The following is a 17,483-nucleotide window of genomic DNA, read 5'->3' as shown; positions in this document are numbered from 1 at the left end:
TCCCCCCGTGCCACCGCTTTCTCCGCAACTCTCAGTTCCTTCTCAAGTTTGCTAATTTCCGTCTGTAGGGAGCGTCTCACTCCCCACGTAGTGGACATACATACTCCGCGGGCCACTACCTTGTGGGCATCCCACTCTATCGCCCGGGTTGTTGCAGACATAGCGTTTATTTCCCAATAATGGCTTATAGATTTCCCCAGTGTTGCAGCAAATGCTTGATCTTGTAGCGCCTCCGCCTGAAATCTCCAAGTGGGAATTACCTGACGTGCCCTGCCCCAGTTCAGAGTTACCCGTAGTGGCGCATGGTCTGAGACTGTCTTTGCCAAATATTCAGACTCAGTGGTCAGTGCCCCTATTTTGCGGGTGTCCCATACTATGTCAATTCTAGTGTGGGTGTTGTGTGGGACCGAATAAAATGAATATTCTTTTTGCTCTGGGTGGCCTAACCGCCATACATCGTATAGGCCCATAACGTTTGGCCATTCTTGTAGGGGGCTTGTAAGCTTCCTGTTGATTGATGCGCTCTGGTGGGCGCTGTTTCTGTCTAATGCTGCTACTGGGGTGCTGTTAAAATCACCTCCCCAAATGGCTAGGGGCATGGGGTGGGACAGCAACGTTGGGGTGAGAGTGGTAAGAAAGCCTGTGATGTTACTGTTGGGGTCGTATACCCCAACCACAGCCAGTTGTCTGCCATCTAATCTGCCCTCCATTACTACGTACCTCCCTCCCTGGTCTATCTTGTGTGTTGACATGAGGAATGGAACTCCCGCTGCTATCCAAATCAGCACCCCTCTCGCAAAGGTCGAATATGTTGTGCCTATCAGCTGGCCCCCCCATTTCATGCGCAGGTCTCGTAGATCCCCCTCTAGCATATGTGTCTCCTGCAAAATAGCGATATGCACTCCTAGTCTCTTGAGTCGGGCATACACTCTAGCCCGTTTGCTCGGCATCCCAAGGCCCCTAACATTCCATGTTAACATGATATACTGGTTCCCCATGCTGCTTCTAGAAGACATCTTGTAGGGTGCTGGGGGTATGTTGCTGTATTGTGGGCCTGATTTTAATATTGGCCCACCTGGTCTCTGCCTTTCTACTGCTAATATTTAGATATAGCGGGCGCAGGTCCATCTTTTGTGCATTAAGTGATTCCGATCGCTGCATTTCTGCTAAACTACTAATCCCCTCCCCCCTAATTAAACCCCCTATACTACACACAACTACGGTGAAACTACAAAACTTAAAAATGTGTAACATAACTTTTATCCAGTTGGATTCGCACAGTGGGATTCTCATAGCTTACAGATGTGGCTCTTGTAAGGGGCTCACATCGTGCCGCAGACTGAGTCTGCCAATATCTACGGGCGCCCCCCCTTGGCATATTTCCGTTCCCTTGGCCCCACCCACCCGCCACATGTCACTTGTTTGTGCCCCAAATCACTTAGCTTAGTATTTATATCAGAGATATATATTGTCGGAAGCACTTTATCCCCACATCTCGGCAGTGTCATGGAGTCTCTATAAGTTTTCCCAGTTTCTGTCGCCATCTCTAGTGTTCACTCTGGGCCTGAGCAGGTGGTTTATAGTTCATCGGCAGATCTTGGGGTGACCGTCGGCCCACCTAGTTCTCTTGTTGCCGTGGATACGGAGCTGGCTGTGTCTGAATCCGGTTCCAGCTCCCCAAGCCCGCCAGGGGTTATACTGCTGCTTTGCATGTGCAGCGGCGTCTCTTTAAGCACTTTCGCTCTTTCCTCTGCTGCTTGCCAGTCATTGGGCTGGCCTCTGGTGCGCCGTTTGAATCGCTTCCCTGCAGTGGGTCTCCGCCGTTTCTCCTCCTCCTCTGCATCTTCCCGGGGGTGTGCAAGGCCCTTGGCATGGAGCCATGTCCAGGCATCCTCAGTGCTGGTGAATATATGAGTGCGGTCCTCCATCACTACCCTTAACTTGGCTGGGAAGAGCAAGGCATATTTTATGTTCTGTTCTCGTAGGCCGTTGCTTGATTTTAACAAAAGAATTGCGCTGATTCTGCACCTCTTGCGTGAAGTCTGGATAGGCATTGATGTTCGAGTCTTCATACTTGAATGGGCCCTTATTGCGGAATTGTTGCAATATTGCGTCTCGGTCTCTGTAATTCAAGAACCTGGCAATCAATGGTCTGGGGGACTGGCCGGGGGCTGGAGGCCTGCCCGGGACTCTATAAGCCCTTTCAACCGAGAAAAACTTGGATGGAGCCCCATTTAACACCTCCTTAATTAGCCACTGCTCTAGGGAAATTTCTGTTTCCGGTTGACGCATACTTTCCGGGAAACCCAGAAATCTCACGTTATTTCGGCTCGCCCTGCTCTCCATTTCCTCGGATCTTCTCCAGAGTATCTTCAGCTCTTCATCCATGCGCTGAATTTGTTTTTGGTTCCCTTGCGCTATTGGAGTTAAGTCGGATATTTCAGCTTCGGTTGTTTTCACTCTTTCAGCTAGGCTTCGGTGGTCCACTCGTAGGAGGTTCAAGTCTTGTGCAACTGCGTCAATTCTGTTTTCAAAAGATGACTTAGGCGGTCATTCTGACCCTGGCGGTCAAAGACCGCCAGGGCGGAGGACCGCGGGAGCACCGCCGACAGGCCGGCGGTGCTCCAATGGGGATTCCGACCGCGGCGGTAAAGCCGCGGTCGGACCGGCAACACTGGCGGGCTCCCGCCAGTGTACCGCCGCCCCATTGAATCCTCCAAGGCGGCGCAGCTTGCTGCGCCGCTGAGGGGATTCCGACCCCCCCTACCGCCATCCAGATCCCGGCGGTCCGACCGCCGGGATCCGGATGGCGGTAGGGGGGGTCGCGGGGCCCCTGGGGGCCCCTGCAGTGCCCATGCCACTGGCATGGGCATTGCAGGGGCCCCCGTAAGAGGGCCCCTAAATGTATTTCACTGTCTGCTGCGCAGACAGTGAAATACGCGACGGGTGCAACTGCACCCGTCGCACAGCTTCCACTCCGCCGGCTCGATTCCGAGCCGGCTTCATCGTGGAAGCCTCTTTCCCGCTGGGCTGGCGGGCGGCCTGAAGGCGACCGCCCGCCAGCCCAGCGGGAAAGTCAGAATTACCGCTGCGGTCTTTCGACCGCGGAACGGTAACCTGACGGCGGGACTTTGGCGGGCGGCCTCCGCCGCCCGCCAAGGTCAGAATGAGGGCCTTAGTGTCCAAGATCGCCTGCAATACTTTCTCGAACTGAGCAGAATGTGCCAGGAGTGTGTTTTCTAGTGACTGCAGGGATGGGTTAGATTGTTGGTCGGCAGGTGTTGGTCCTTGGGTGGTTCGGTCTGAGTTCTTGGCTGATTTGGCTCTGCCGGCCATTTTGGCTGTCTCCAAGTCTCCTCCTAGTCTACAGTAACTTCGCACTTTTTGGCCCTTTTAATTCGTTGAGTTAAACTGTTGCTGAGTGTCCTGGGTGTGGTGTGTACCTACGGCGTTGAGAGCGTGGGGTTGGCCAGCAATGTCAATGGAGGGCGTAGCCTTGTTTACGCGTGCTTATAGCCTGTGGCCATGCGTTTTTCACGACGGTCCGACGTTGAGTTCCCGTGGGGCTGCCTGCGGGGCCCACCGATGTTCGTGGGGAGCGTAGCAGTTGGAGGAGAGCACTCTCACCCTCATAGGTGGCGGCGGAGCCTGGTGCCAGAGGTTTCCCCAACAGGAGGGGGAGCGCAGTCGAGGGCCGAGGCAGGCGGCGTGGCCCGGGAGAGACCGAGGAGCGGGACGAGCGTCAGGAGCCGCAGGTGGGCTCCGTGCATCGCAGGGCAATCCAGGCAAGCGCCGACCGTGGGGGACCGGTGCGGCCCCAGCGCCCGCAGCACGCACCAGCCGTCTATGCTATGTGCGTTAACAGGTCCAAACCTATGGAGGCACGTGGCGCTTCTTAGTCTTGCGTCCTTTTTTTTCCCCCCCTTTTAAGGTTCGAGCCCTGCCTGTCCCCTTCCCAGAGGGCGCAGGTGGGTTGCATTGATGGTGGGGCGGTGGGGTGGCTGGGAGTCCAGGAGTGTCCCCTCTGTGTGGGACTTAGTTTTTCCCCCCGGGTTTCCCCCCTCACCGCAATATGCTGGCTCCTGTTAGTGGTCCTCTGCTCCCTCCTGGGCTGTTTGCAGCTATGTGTTCTTGGCTCTGGGCTGAGGTGCCTTTTCTTTGCTTTTGGAGTGTGTCCGCGCGGCCCTGACGCCGCGATGCCCAAAATGGCGCCCGACCCCCCGGGCCGGCTCCAGCTCCGCGCGCTTCGGGGGTAGCATGTAGAAGTCCTTGTTTGGTCCGTGCGGCCGCGGCTCCCCTGCCCCCCCGGTCACATATGGAGAGGGTGGGGGCCGGCCGCGCGAGGCGAAAGCGCGTCTGGAGCCGCAGAGGCAGCTCCCCCTGCCCGTCGCCGCGCCCGGCGTGAGCCCCCGGGGCCCGGCCTCGGCCCAACAGTACACCGAGGGGCACGCCCGGTCCGCGACAGACGCTCCGGTCCCCCCCGATCGGGCCACCGTCACGGCCGCTTCACGAAATTTGCGGGGGCGCCCAACAGGATATCTTGGTCGAGCCGGGGACGGAGCGCTCGTATCAAGCGACCGTCCCGGCCGCCATTTTGGCTCCTCCTTTTCCTAGTAATTTATGAAGGAAAGTCTTAATTTTATTAAAAACACGGAGGCGAGTATTATGCTTTAGTCTTTTCTTTATTTTTAACAGCAGCTGCAGTCAAGAACAAAACTACTGATCCCATAAGGCTAAAGAAAAGCAGCCAATGAGGATCAAAGGGTAGTTTAAAGTAATGGACCAATCACTAACAATGCATACTAATAATACCTATCTTGAATGGGAACAGCCCTCTTTTCTTGTGCGAGGTCAAACCGTAACAAACAATGGAATAATAAAAGCACAAACACAAATAGCCAGGCAAAGCACTAAGAGTTCTTGTAAAAGGAAAATCAGTATTTGAACGAACTCCGGAAGGGTGTTCTGATCCGACGGTTGATTAATCATGATGGCAGGCGTGGCAAAGGGTGAAGTAGCAGTAGAAACTAAGGAATAAACCTTATGAAGTAGACTGTTGTCCTGATGTGGATGCTGAAAAGGGAGGGAAACAAAATAACAGAGTTAATCTTTGTAGAGGCGGGATAATACTCGCCTCCTTGTCTTTAATGAAATTAAGACTTTCCTTCATAAATTAATAGGAAAATCTACATTTTATGGCAAGACCGGAGGCTCCTATTATGCTATTTTAAAGCGTATTAATTACATTTAGAGAAACATGTTGAATCGGTTTGCAATAGAAAATTTTAAAAACATTGTCATTGGACCAGTCAGCCGACCTGAGAATATCCTCCAAGCGGGAACCGGTCCAAAAGGCTTTGGACGCAATGGCTCCCCTAGTCGAATGGGCCCCAAAGACGGAAACATCAATGCCAGCTAAAGACATAACCCAACGGACCCAATGTGCTAAGGTTGGAGAGGACACAGGTTTGAAAGGTTTCCTGAAACATATCAGAAGCTGGGTAGAGGAGAAACTCCTCAGAATGGCTGTCTGTTGTTCATAAACTTTTAAACATTGCCCTACACAAAGTTTAGGGTGATCTGGAAAAAAGGGATAAAAAACTGAAGAAAGATTAGTTTTCATACGCCTAGATACATTAAACACAACACCAGAGGGTGTAAACTGACGAGCTGTAATATCCAAAGCTCTAACATCAGATAGACGTTTGAAAGACACTAGACATAAAAGCATGGTTAGTTTAGCGGAAAGCTGTTTCAGTGATCACAAAGTATTGTCTGGCCAAGACACAAACAGTATTAGCACAGTATTAACATCCCATAGTGAACTATATTTCAGTTTTGGAGGACTTGAAACTTTTACTCCCTTTAAAAGGCGACACACCAAGGGGTGTTCTCCAATAGGTTTTCCCTGGAAAAAAGAATGCGATGAAGAAATAGCCGATCTATACAGGTTGATGGTTCGAAACGATTTACCTTTGCAGGCTTCTGCCGCCAGAAAATTAATAATCATTGTTATATTCGCTGTAAAGGGATCAACCTGTTTTCCCACACACCAGCTATGCCAGAGAGCCCAAGCTGATCTATATGCTTTCCTTGTTCCTGGAGCTCTTGCCAAGTCCAGGAAATTCGAAGCTTCTGACGAAATAGAAGCGCCAAACTGGGATTCCCTGATATTTTCCAGGCTGAGGGTGAGAGCATTCCATTCTGGAGTAAAAGATTGTGGTATAGGCCTTGAGGATTGGTTAAAAGGTCTGAGATCGGGGGAAGCAAGAATGGAGGTTCTGTCAACAGTTCCAGGAGAGAGGGAAACCACACCTGGGAGTGCCAGAAGGGAACTATGAGTACTATTGAGGCCTGTTGGCGCCTGACCTGTGCCAGCACCCTGGAATTCAAAATGAAGGGAGGAAAAGCGTAATTGAGGGAGGATGACCTGTCTTGTGAGAAAGCATTGATCCAGATGCCAGCTGAAGAACTTCGGAAGTTGAGCGTTGAGACATGATGCAAAAAGATCTATGCCGAAGGGACCCCATTTGTGGGGAATGCTGTTAAAGACTTGCACCTTGAGCTTCTAGTCGTTGGAATCTTGGAAATGGCGAGAGTACCAATCCGCAACCACGTTGAGGTTGCCCGGTAAGTACTCCGCTTGAACAAGATCCTGTTTTGGAGACAGAATTCCCAGAACCCTTTCGCTAATTCCGCTAAAGGCTTGGATTTTGTGCCTCCCAAGCGATTGATTAGCGAACCGCGGAAACGTTGTCCATTCTGAGAAGGACTGAACAGGAAACTCTGTCTCTTGCGAGACTTCTGATTGCAAAGGAGCCAGCAAGCATCTCTAAACAGTTTATGTGCAGCTTTGACTCCTCTCGAGACCATGAGCCTCCAGTTGAGATTGTACCACAACTGGCCCCCCAGCCCAGAAGGCTTGCATCTGACTCTAATACAAGATCTGGGGCTGATGCGAAGATAGTCCTGCCGTTCCAGGCATCTAAATGGTCTATCCACCATTGAAGTTCTGATCGAGAGTCCTGGTCTAGCGCTATGGAATCTGAATAAGCTAGTCCTCTTTGGAAATGACGAATCTTTAGTCTCTGCAAGGCACGGTAGTGAAGAGGACCTGGGAAAATAGCTTGGATTGAAGAAGATAGGAGTCCTATGACTCTTGCCAGGGATCGGAGGGAAAGTCGAGAGTTGCGTAGAATGAAGAGAATTTCCGACTTGATAGTTTTTATCTTTGAAGATGGAAGAAGAAGATTAGCCGAAACTGAGTCTACCAGGAAACCTAGAAACTCGATCTTTTGGACCGGATCCAAAGAAGATTTTTTGTAGTTTATGATAAAGCCTGGATCTGAAAGAAGAGTGCAGGTGAAGTGCACCTGGGAAAGAAGAGAGGAGCGATTTTGATTCATGATCAGAATATCGTCCAGGTAGATAATTAACCTGACGCCTCGAGCCCTGAGAAAGGCTGCTACAGGTCTCATTAGCTTTGTGAAACACCACAGGCGAAAGACAGACCGAAAGGAAGAGAAGTAAAATGGAAAGTCTGACCAGCCCATTGGAATTGAAGACATTTTTGTGAGTCCGGGTGTATAGGTACCGTGAGGTATGCATCTTGCAGGTCTAACCTTATCATCCAATCTCCTTGGAGCAAGGTATCCCTGAGATGTAGGATGGTTTCCATCTTGAAGTGCTGATAGAGAACAAACTGGTTGAATTGCCTTAGGTTGATAACTGGACGCATCTTCTTGTTCTTTTTCTGGACCAGAAAAACTGAACTGAGAAACCCTGAAGGGTCTAAAGAACAAGGGATTATTGCTTGTTTCTGTAGAAGAGATTGAATTTCTGAGGAAATTAAGTTCGTCATTTGGAGAGTGAATTGAGGGGGAGGAGGAAAAATTGAAAAGGCTCTGAAAAGAGTTCTATAACATATCCCTGAACTGTATTTAGAACCTAGGGATCTGCCGTGAGTTCCTTCCATTTTGACAGGCATGTTGAAATACGACCCCCTAGAATAGGTGAAACAATCATTTGAATTACCGGCTTGTGAAGAGAATCTGGGATTCCGGTTCCCCTTGTTCCTGAAGCCTCTGCTCCTTTGGGGGTAGAACTGTGGCCTGTAATCCTGTGTTGCTGTAGTAGCCACAGGAACCTTGATTGGCATAGTTACGGCCGGCAAAGCGGTTCCTGCCTCTGCCAGCCCTGGCAAAAACACATGCGGAAAACATCTTTTTTAAAGATTGCTGTGCTTTGTCGAGGGACGAAAAAGTTGCCACGTATTTGCTTAGCTCTTTAATAAAAGAGTCACCAAAAAGCATACCCTCTGCCTTGACCCCGGGGTGTACCTGCCAGGTTGACCAGCTTCGGAACTATTTTGAGAAGGAGACCCTTCCTACGCTCATGCGTGATGGAGGAATTGGCATTCCCTAGTAGACAAATGGCCCGTTGGGCCCACAAGGAGAGTTCAGCTGGTTCAACCGAAGCTTGTTCCAAACGAGCAGTTTCTGCTAAAACAAAAATGCGAGTTAGGGGTCCCACAATGTCCAACAGTTTACCTTGGCAAGAAGACCAAGCTTTGTCAACACCCTTCCGTGGGTCCTTGCCATATTTGGTGAAAAAGGTAATAAGGGAGGAATCAATAGACGGAGTTGCAGTAATCTTATAGGAAAGGTCGGGACAAGGACATTCAGATTTTAGCTTTGCTCGCACCTGTTTGTCTAATGGGGTGCGCAATCTGGCCATCACATACTCTGCTACGTGGTCAGTTGGGAACCACTACGTTGAATTAGGATGCTGGATGTTAGCCGGATCGAACATAGGCACCCCTTCAGCATCCAGAATTGTGCAAGAGCCTGCCAAGTCTTGGGACCCAACTTTAGCTTTTTTGGGAGGAGGAGGGGAGATGACATCTCCAACGTCCCTGTCAGAAGTATCCGAATCCGAGTTAGGGTCTTGCACTTCGTCATCAGTGTCCATAATTTTTGTTATAGAAATTGGTGAAGAAATGTGTTTGGATTTGACCATGCATTTTTTTGATGTTTTAGCCAATAACCCCTCCTTTATAGGAGGCCGTTGAGGAACCGCATCCTCTGCCACATGTGAACTTTTGTCACTCATCAATAGCGTCGTTCTAGTGTTTTTAGATGAGTTGTGATGCTTTCTCCCTTCCCCCGCAGATTGGGCCAGCATGGTTTTGGACACTAGATTGACTACAGAATTTTCTAAATTCTTTGATAATTTCTGCCAAGAAACTGCCATAGCTTGTTCTACTGAGGACTGAATGAAGTCATTCAAATTCTTTTTGAGGACGTCTTCCTCCTCCTCCTGGGTCAACATTGGGTGGCTAGAGCCGTCCATGGTGCTGGAAAAAGTAAACAAAAGAGGTTACAAAAAATCTTCTGAGGAAAGGGTTAAAATTTCTCACCTAAGTGAGAATGAGAAGAGAGCCCCGCCCCTGGGCGGATCAAAAGTAACCAGCAAAAGAGAACCAGACACCTCCACAGTAACGCGAAGTCCAGCGCTGGGAGGAGGCAGGAGAGAGAAAAGAAACCGGCAAGCGGTAAGGAAAAAAACTCTCTGAAGCATGTCCCTGAACACGCTATAACTGGGGAAAGGCAGCAGTTAATGAGGCGTGTCAAAAGGCATTAAAGAAACGCCTCAGGCAGCAGGAACGAAACAAAGCCGCTCTTCGAAGGACGCGCTCACCGAAGCGTGTAAAGCAGTTATGGAATTCTCCTCAGCGGGCGGCCGAGATAACGGCGCACGCTGAGGAGAATTAAAGTTAACCATAATGGCAGCAAGCAGCGCGCGCCGCGTGTGAAAGAAAAAACATGCGGCCACAAGCCAACTTTTAAAGAATCTAAACTAAAACAAAGGCATATAGAGCACACTTCGGAAAACACTTAACTTAAATACATATGTTAAACACAAAACGTGTATTAATAAAACAATGAATATAAGGGGAAATAGTACTTATCTTGACTGCGAGCAGCAAGAAAAGAGGGCTGTTCTCAGTCAAGATAGGTATTATTAGTATGCATTGTTAGTGATTGGTCCATTACTTTAAACTACCCTTTGATCCTCATTGGCTACTTTTCTTTAGCCTTATGGGATCAGTAGTTTTGTTCTTGACTGCAGCTGCTGTTAAAAATAAAGAAAAGGCTTAAACATAACAGGAGCCTCCGGTCTTGCCATAAAATTTGAATCGTTCATTCCTGGGCACCGTAGCCGGTTGAGCCATGGCTCGCTTCCAGTCATTGTCTACAACGTGTATGGCTAGTTCCAGTGCTTAATTTGTAAATAAAAACATGCCAGTGCCCAAAGCTCTCCTCTTAAACCCGCGGTTGCTACAATTAAATGTGCGAGCACGAAATACTGAGGCAGGGTAATCCTGAAGCCGTCTCGGGCTTCTTTAATCCATTTACAGCCACTCCCAGCCAGCTGGCAAGTTTGCAGTCAGTTCCCATTAAGTGGGACTATTGCAGCACTGCATGCATGGCATGTTCTGCTGTAGTGAGATTCCAGCCCATGAGCAGTGCGTGTGTCAAAGGCTGATATATTAAGAACTGGCTTCTGTGGATGGCACTCTGGTCCACTAGGTCATCCAAAGATGCAGTGTACCGTCATAGATGAGGTCACCTACTGCAGTTATGTCCGCAAAGTGCCACTGGTGTAGGACTAGGAGTGTCCTTTGCCACGCAGGAGGAAAGTAATGGGACAGCAGGCATGTAGGGAAAGCTGGATGCTGTGATGTGCAGGCTTCAAGTGTGCCACCCATGTCAGCCTGGGAGAGGAAGAAGGAGCTTTGGATTGTGAGGGGTGAATAACTGTAGGACTTGCTCCAGCTGCTTGGAGGGGAGCTCAGAAGCAGTGTCCTCTAGTTGATGCTCAGCCATCCAGTGTCTCACCCACTGCAGCTGTGCTGCTAGTTAATAATGTTCACAACTTGGAGCACCCTCCTTTGTCCGTGGGCAACTTCGCAAATGCAAAGTTGCGGAGGCCATTCCAATACATGAGATCACCCAGGAAGATGTCCAGCAAGGAAAACAATTTTGCCGACAATAACAGTGGAAGATTAGCAAGATAATAAAGCAGGCACTGCAGTATGACCATTTTGGACCGAGCTATTCGACCTCCATTGACAGTGCGAGTGCCTGCAAAAACGTCACTTGATTCCGGATGGCTGAGTCTGCTCTGATGCTGGTAGCATCATGGTATATACATATCAGGTATTTGAATGTCTGAGGATACCAGGTGAGTGACACCCCCCACCCCACCACTCAATGTCTCGTTTAATCGCCAATAGCACCAGGATAAATGGGAAACAAGCACATCTTTCCCCAATTAACCTGAAGGCCACACGCTAGGGCAAAGGCTCTCAGAGTCGATGCGATTTCAACAGGATCATTCATCGAATCCTTGAGGTGTAGCAATAGGTCGCCCACGTAAAGTGATAAGGAATTTGTCCAGTCCCAATAGGGATTCCCCTCCGAGCTCCTTCCTCGAGCAGCCTTCTAGATCAACGGCTCCATGGCTAGGGCAAAAAAGAGTGGCTATGGTGGACAATCCAGATTAGTACCTCTGTGGATAGTGTTGACATTCAAGACAAGCTGTCCAGTTTGGACCCTCCCCACTGGAGCAGTATCAAGGAGTTTGATCATATTAAAATGCATATGCTAAACTTGTAATGGTCAACCAGTGAGAAAAATTACATCCAGTCCACAGAATCAAATGCCTTCTCCAAGTCCTCCCAGGGCCATGGCTCCAGGCAAGCTCAATGATCCTGAAGAGCTGGCTTATATTCAGTGACATATTCCACCAAGGTACAAAGCCGTTCTGGTCTATAGGAACCAGGTGAAGTATAAGAGGCAGCAACTGGCCATCTAGGATCCTGGCAAGGATTGTGTAGTCAGTATTGAGAATCACCAGTGGCCTAGAGGCAAATACATCTATTGTAACTTTACCTGGCTTAGGGATGGAAACAAATAGCACTTCCCAGAGAGCAGGAGGAGGATCTTGCTTGATAGAGCCTCTACATAGAGTTGCTCTAGTCGTTGAGTCAGGATGTTGAGAGTGGGTCTGGTAGAGCTCTAGTGGAATCCCGTCAGGACCAGCGGTCTTGTTTGTGGACAAGGAGCTATTAGCTTCTTTTAACTCCATCGAAGTTCTGGGAAGGTCTAGTTTGAAATGCTGAGTGTTAGTGTTTGGGGGCAAAGGGATGCCTTTGAGGAAACTTGTGATGTTTGTAAATGGAGCCTGCTTGGCCAGCACTGTATAACTGCAGGAGAAGGCAGCGTGAATTTGTGCCTGCATGTAAACATGTGTCAGGGGCAATGCAGAAGCATGGGATGGTAGAGTGAGGATGCTCTTGCCTGACAAGAAGGACAACCAAGGCACCTGACCTATCAGCTTCTGTGTGAGTCCGGACAGCATGCACAGCATAATTAACACAGTGCATCTGTTCTAGCAGGGAGGCATGCTTGTCTTTTGTCTCAACCACTGCTTGGACTCCAATTGTGCAGTCAGTGTGACTCCAAACGAAGCATAGTGTTCTTGCATGTCCTGCGGGCTATTATATGTCAAGTTCTGACCACTGCATTTTTGCAGTGCCCCTGATTGTTACTTTGAAGGATTCCCACTCTGTGACTTGTGTAGCAGCTGTGTTGTGGTTGAGATCAAAGAAGTTAATGATCTTGTGTCGCAGAGGGGCACAGAAGACAAGGGGGGTTATTACAACTTTGGAGGAGGTGTTAATCCATCCCAAAAGTGACGGTAAAGTGACGGATATACCACCAGCCGTATTACGAGTTCCATAGGATATAATGGACTCGTAATACGGCTGGTGGTATATCCGTCACTTTACCGTCACTTTTGGGACGGATTAACACCTCCTCCAAAGTTGTAATAACCCCCAAGGTCTTCCAGTAAGGTGGATTGTAGTTTCTATGTAGGTATCAGTGAATGAAGGCTGCCCCAGCAGAGTCCCATGAGGAGTGGGTTGTTGTGGTCCCAGACTGCCCGCTTAAAAAGCTCAAGGCAAATGATTAGTTCCTTTCTGGAGGCATTATATTATTTAATCCAGCCTCACATAAAGATCACGCAGGAGGAAAATTGAAAACGTATATCCTGATGCCAAAGTTGGGGTGCGCCCAGACATCGACCAGTGATCCAGCCAGAGGGACTAGTGTTTTGCACTGTGCGCTGTGTGTGATTATAGCAAAGGGCAGAGTAACCTTTCTAGGGAGTCATCTAGCACACAGTTAATGTCACCGTCAAGTATCCAGGAGATTCTAACTAATTTACTAGATGTGAACTTGTGACTTTATCAAAGGGATTTTCATTTCTACTAAAAACCAAAAGTAATTGATTAGATACAGGGGATAGAATGTTTCAAGCTCGTGAGGAATTTACCTCCGAAGTATTTTTTCGATCAAACTGGCCACATGGTATTGATAGGCTAGTAACAGTATGATGATAGGATGATAAAAGTGGAGCGAGAGGACATGAGATAAACTATACTTCTGATCACCTGTGCAATAGCAGAATTGCTGGCTATCTTTACAAAAGCTACAAAGATTGAAATATTGAAATTATCTTTGATTATGTGATGAAATATATGGGCCCTCATTACAACCCTGGCAGTAAATGCCGCCTACCGCCGTGCTGACGGCCGCCAACATACCGTGACCGCTGTGGTATTCCGCTACAGGTATTATGACCCACACTGAGAAATCTGCCACAATAAAGACACCCACTAGTCCGCCAGACCAAAGGTCATTGATAAATTGGCGGTACCACACCCACACCATTACGCCAACAGGAATACACCCATAGTATCAGGAGCTATGAATCACAGCGGCGGTCTTTCAACCACGGTAAACCATTGGCGGTACACACCGCCGCGCTCAAAATACACACACACTTACAAAACTACACCACATTGGACATTTCAAACTACACACACCTGACACACATACTCACACCACACACACACAATCAGACCACTATAAAACACACACCCACATTACCCACAACCCTTTCAATGAAAAAAAAGATTACCAACAGAGAGACACAAGCCAGGAGCACCCACTCAATCTGAGCCACAGAACACCATCACCAATACACCATCCACGCACCTCACAGCACACACCACAACACATTACCCCACACATCACCCCACACATCCTCACACATATCACTCACACCACATCCATGGTACCCCAAAGACACCCCAGGTTTTCAGAGGAGGAGCTAAGGGTCAGGGTAGAGGAAATCATCCGGGTAGAGCCACAGCTATTTGGATCACAGGTGCAGCAGATTTCCATTGCAAGGAAGATGGAGCTATGGCGGAGGATCTTGGAACGCTGTGGGACAGCATCTAAGAACAAGGGATGACATCAGGAAGAGGTGGAACGACCTACGGGGGAAGGTGCGTTCCGTGGTTGCAAGACACCAGGTAGCCGTACAGAGGACTGGCGGTGGACCCCCACCTCCTCCCCCACAACTAACAACATGGGAGGAGCAAGTCTTGGCAATAATGCATCCTGAGGGCCTCGCAGGAGTAGCAGGAGAACTGGACTTTGGTAAGTCAAATCTTTATTATTATTTCCCCCAACCCTACCTGCATGCCATCACAAACACCTACCCCTACCCTCAACCCATCACTCCACCACCTCATATATACCCCACTATCACAACCCACCCATCCTAAAACCAAGCCCTGCATGTAACACCAATCCATTGACCCCCATCACAGACCTGCATGGACACCCATCACCACAGCATGCCCATTAGAGAGAATCACCTACCCACAAAATCACCACGCACAAACCTAAGCTGCCAGGGCTATCCCAACCATACAGGGAAACAAACCCATGCACAAGATGGCACACGTAGATACAATAACTCTGCATTTTCATCCCCACAGGAACCCTACTCACCGTCACCGGAGAGGAGTTGCCAGCAACATCCAGTCCCCACCCAGACGAGGCCCACAGTGATGACAGCAGCTCTGCACGCCTGGATCACAATGACCAACTTGGCCCATCAGGGACCTCTGGACAGTCAGTTACCCTGCCACAGTCCCAACCCACCACAGATCATGTCCCTCAGGAAACACCAGCACAGCACCCACCCAGCAGGCCCATTCCACTGTCCCCAAGACAGGTCAATCAGCAGTGTGTCCACCACTACAGGGACCCCAGGCAACCCCACAAACACAGGACGATCAGGGACCTGGGGTCAGTGGCAGTCGGCACACGGTTCAGGGGACAGAGACACAGGACAACAGGGAAACTGGGAGGAATGCTGTGCGACAGGGGGAGGACAGGCCCAGGGAACCGACTCTCCAGGAGGCACTCTCCAACATCCTGGGAGCATACCACCATTCCCACGTGACCATGGGCCAGATACTGTACAAGTTGCAGGAGACCCAGCGGCTGCAGGAGGGACAGTAGCTGAGGATCAGGGAGGACCTCAAAAACATCTACACCATCCTGGTCACCATTGCAGGGGTGCTGGCAGACATGGGCAATACCATGAGGGAGGCAGTGGCACAACAACGGGCCCTTGACACTAGGGACACCGAAGAACAGTCCTCCACCTCCGCCGGCGCTAGTGGACAGGAGGCCCCGCCACAGGACCAACAGGCCACCAGCACCCCACTCCCTGCAGAAGGAGAACCACCCCTCAAACGATCCCTGCAATCCAGGCAGAAACCAGAGAACATTGCCAAGACCCCCGCCAGGAAATAGGACTCTCCTGATTGTCACCCTTCTGTCCCACTCTGTCACCCTGTCCACCTTGAACTGCAATTACTCCCCTTCCTATGCCCCATTGGACAATGCATCTGTGATACCAAGAGACTGGACTCTAACTGGACATTCCTCCGCCATCACCCCAGCCCACTGCACATCCCCCTCTACGTATGGGCACTTAAATAAACACCCTTGGAACAAATAAAAATCTTGATTCTGTCAAATGATTGAATTATGTATTAGTACAACATTCTGAAAACATTGCAAGTCATATGTACAGTTATTTATACATTGGTATGACCTTTAGTGGGCAGCAGTAAACATACCAGGAGCCAGAGCGGGCCACAGAGATCTGAAAATAGAGATGCCAAAGGGAACAGGAAGTGGCCATAGACATAGGGAAATCAGGCTGCCATGTACAATGTCCAACAGAAAACTGAATTGTAAAGTGAAGTTACAGTGTCTTACCTGTGTGTCACTGAAAGTACTGCTGTATTATATTACTTCTGTTGTCCCCATCTTCTTCCTCTGCCTCCTCTTCCTCACTGTCCACAGGCTCCAACGCTGTCACAAGACCACCTCTAGGCTCATCCTCTTGCAGAAAAGGCACCTAGCGTCTCAAGGCCAGGTTGTGCAACGTGCAGCGATGATCTGGTACACCTTCTTGAGTGAGTAGTACAGGGATCCACCTGTCAGATGGAGGCAACAGAACCTGGTCTTCAGGAGGCCAAAGGTTCTTTCAATTATCCTCCTTGTTCGCCCATGTGCCTCAATGTAATGTTCCTCTGCCCTTGTCCTGGGATTCCTAAATGGGGTCACTAGCCATGAGAGGTTGGGGTAACCAGAGTCACCTGCAAATATCGAGGGATACCTGTTAGACAGACACTAACCCTTAGGGACAACCCCATACCCAGACACCAACGTATACTGGTTAGGGACCTTGGGCTCACCTATTAGCCACACCTGGTGCCTCTGGCATTGGCCTATTACATATGGGATGCTGCTATTCCTCAAGATAAAGACGTCATGCACAGAGCCAGGAAACTTGGCATTCACATGGGAGATGTACTGGTCCACCAAACACACCATCTGCACATTCATAGAGTGATAGCTTTTTCTATTCCTGAACACTTGTTCATTTCTCCAGAGGGGGACAGATGCTAGATGTGTACTATCAATGGCACCAATGATGTTGGGGATATGTCCCAGGGCATAAAAGTCAGCTATCAGTGTGGCTAAATCCTCCACCTTGGGTAATATGATGTAGCCGTGCATGTGTTTCAGCAGGGCTGACAACACTCTGGTCAACACGTTGGAGAACATTGGCTGAGACATCCCTGATGCCATTGACACTGTTGTTTAGAAGGAACCACTTTCCTGGAAATGGAGCACAGACAGGACCTGCACTAGAGGGGGGATACCTGTGGGCTGGTGGATAGCTGACATCAGGTCTGGCTCCAATTGGGCACACAGTTCTTGGATTGTGGCCCAATCAAGTCTGTAGGTTAGGATGATGTGTCTGTCCTCCATTGTCGCAAGGTCCACCAGGGGTCTGTACACCGGAGGATGTCGCCATCTCATATTCCTCCTCAGCGGTTAAAGCCTATGGAGGAAAACGGTGAGCAGAGGGTCATATTCACACATCAATTGAAATAATGATGCATCTTTTCCTTTACAGAACCTGTATGTGAATCTGAGAGTCAGTTGCTGTACCAATGTCTGCTGTGACGCAGT

The sequence above is a fragment of the Pleurodeles waltl genome, chromosome 11, assembly GCF_031143425.1.
Source record: "Pleurodeles waltl isolate 20211129_DDA chromosome 11, aPleWal1.hap1.20221129, whole genome shotgun sequence".
Classification (NCBI taxonomy): domain Eukaryota; kingdom Metazoa; phylum Chordata; class Amphibia; order Caudata; family Salamandridae; genus Pleurodeles; species Pleurodeles waltl.
Note: the sequence above shows the minus strand (reverse complement) of the source record.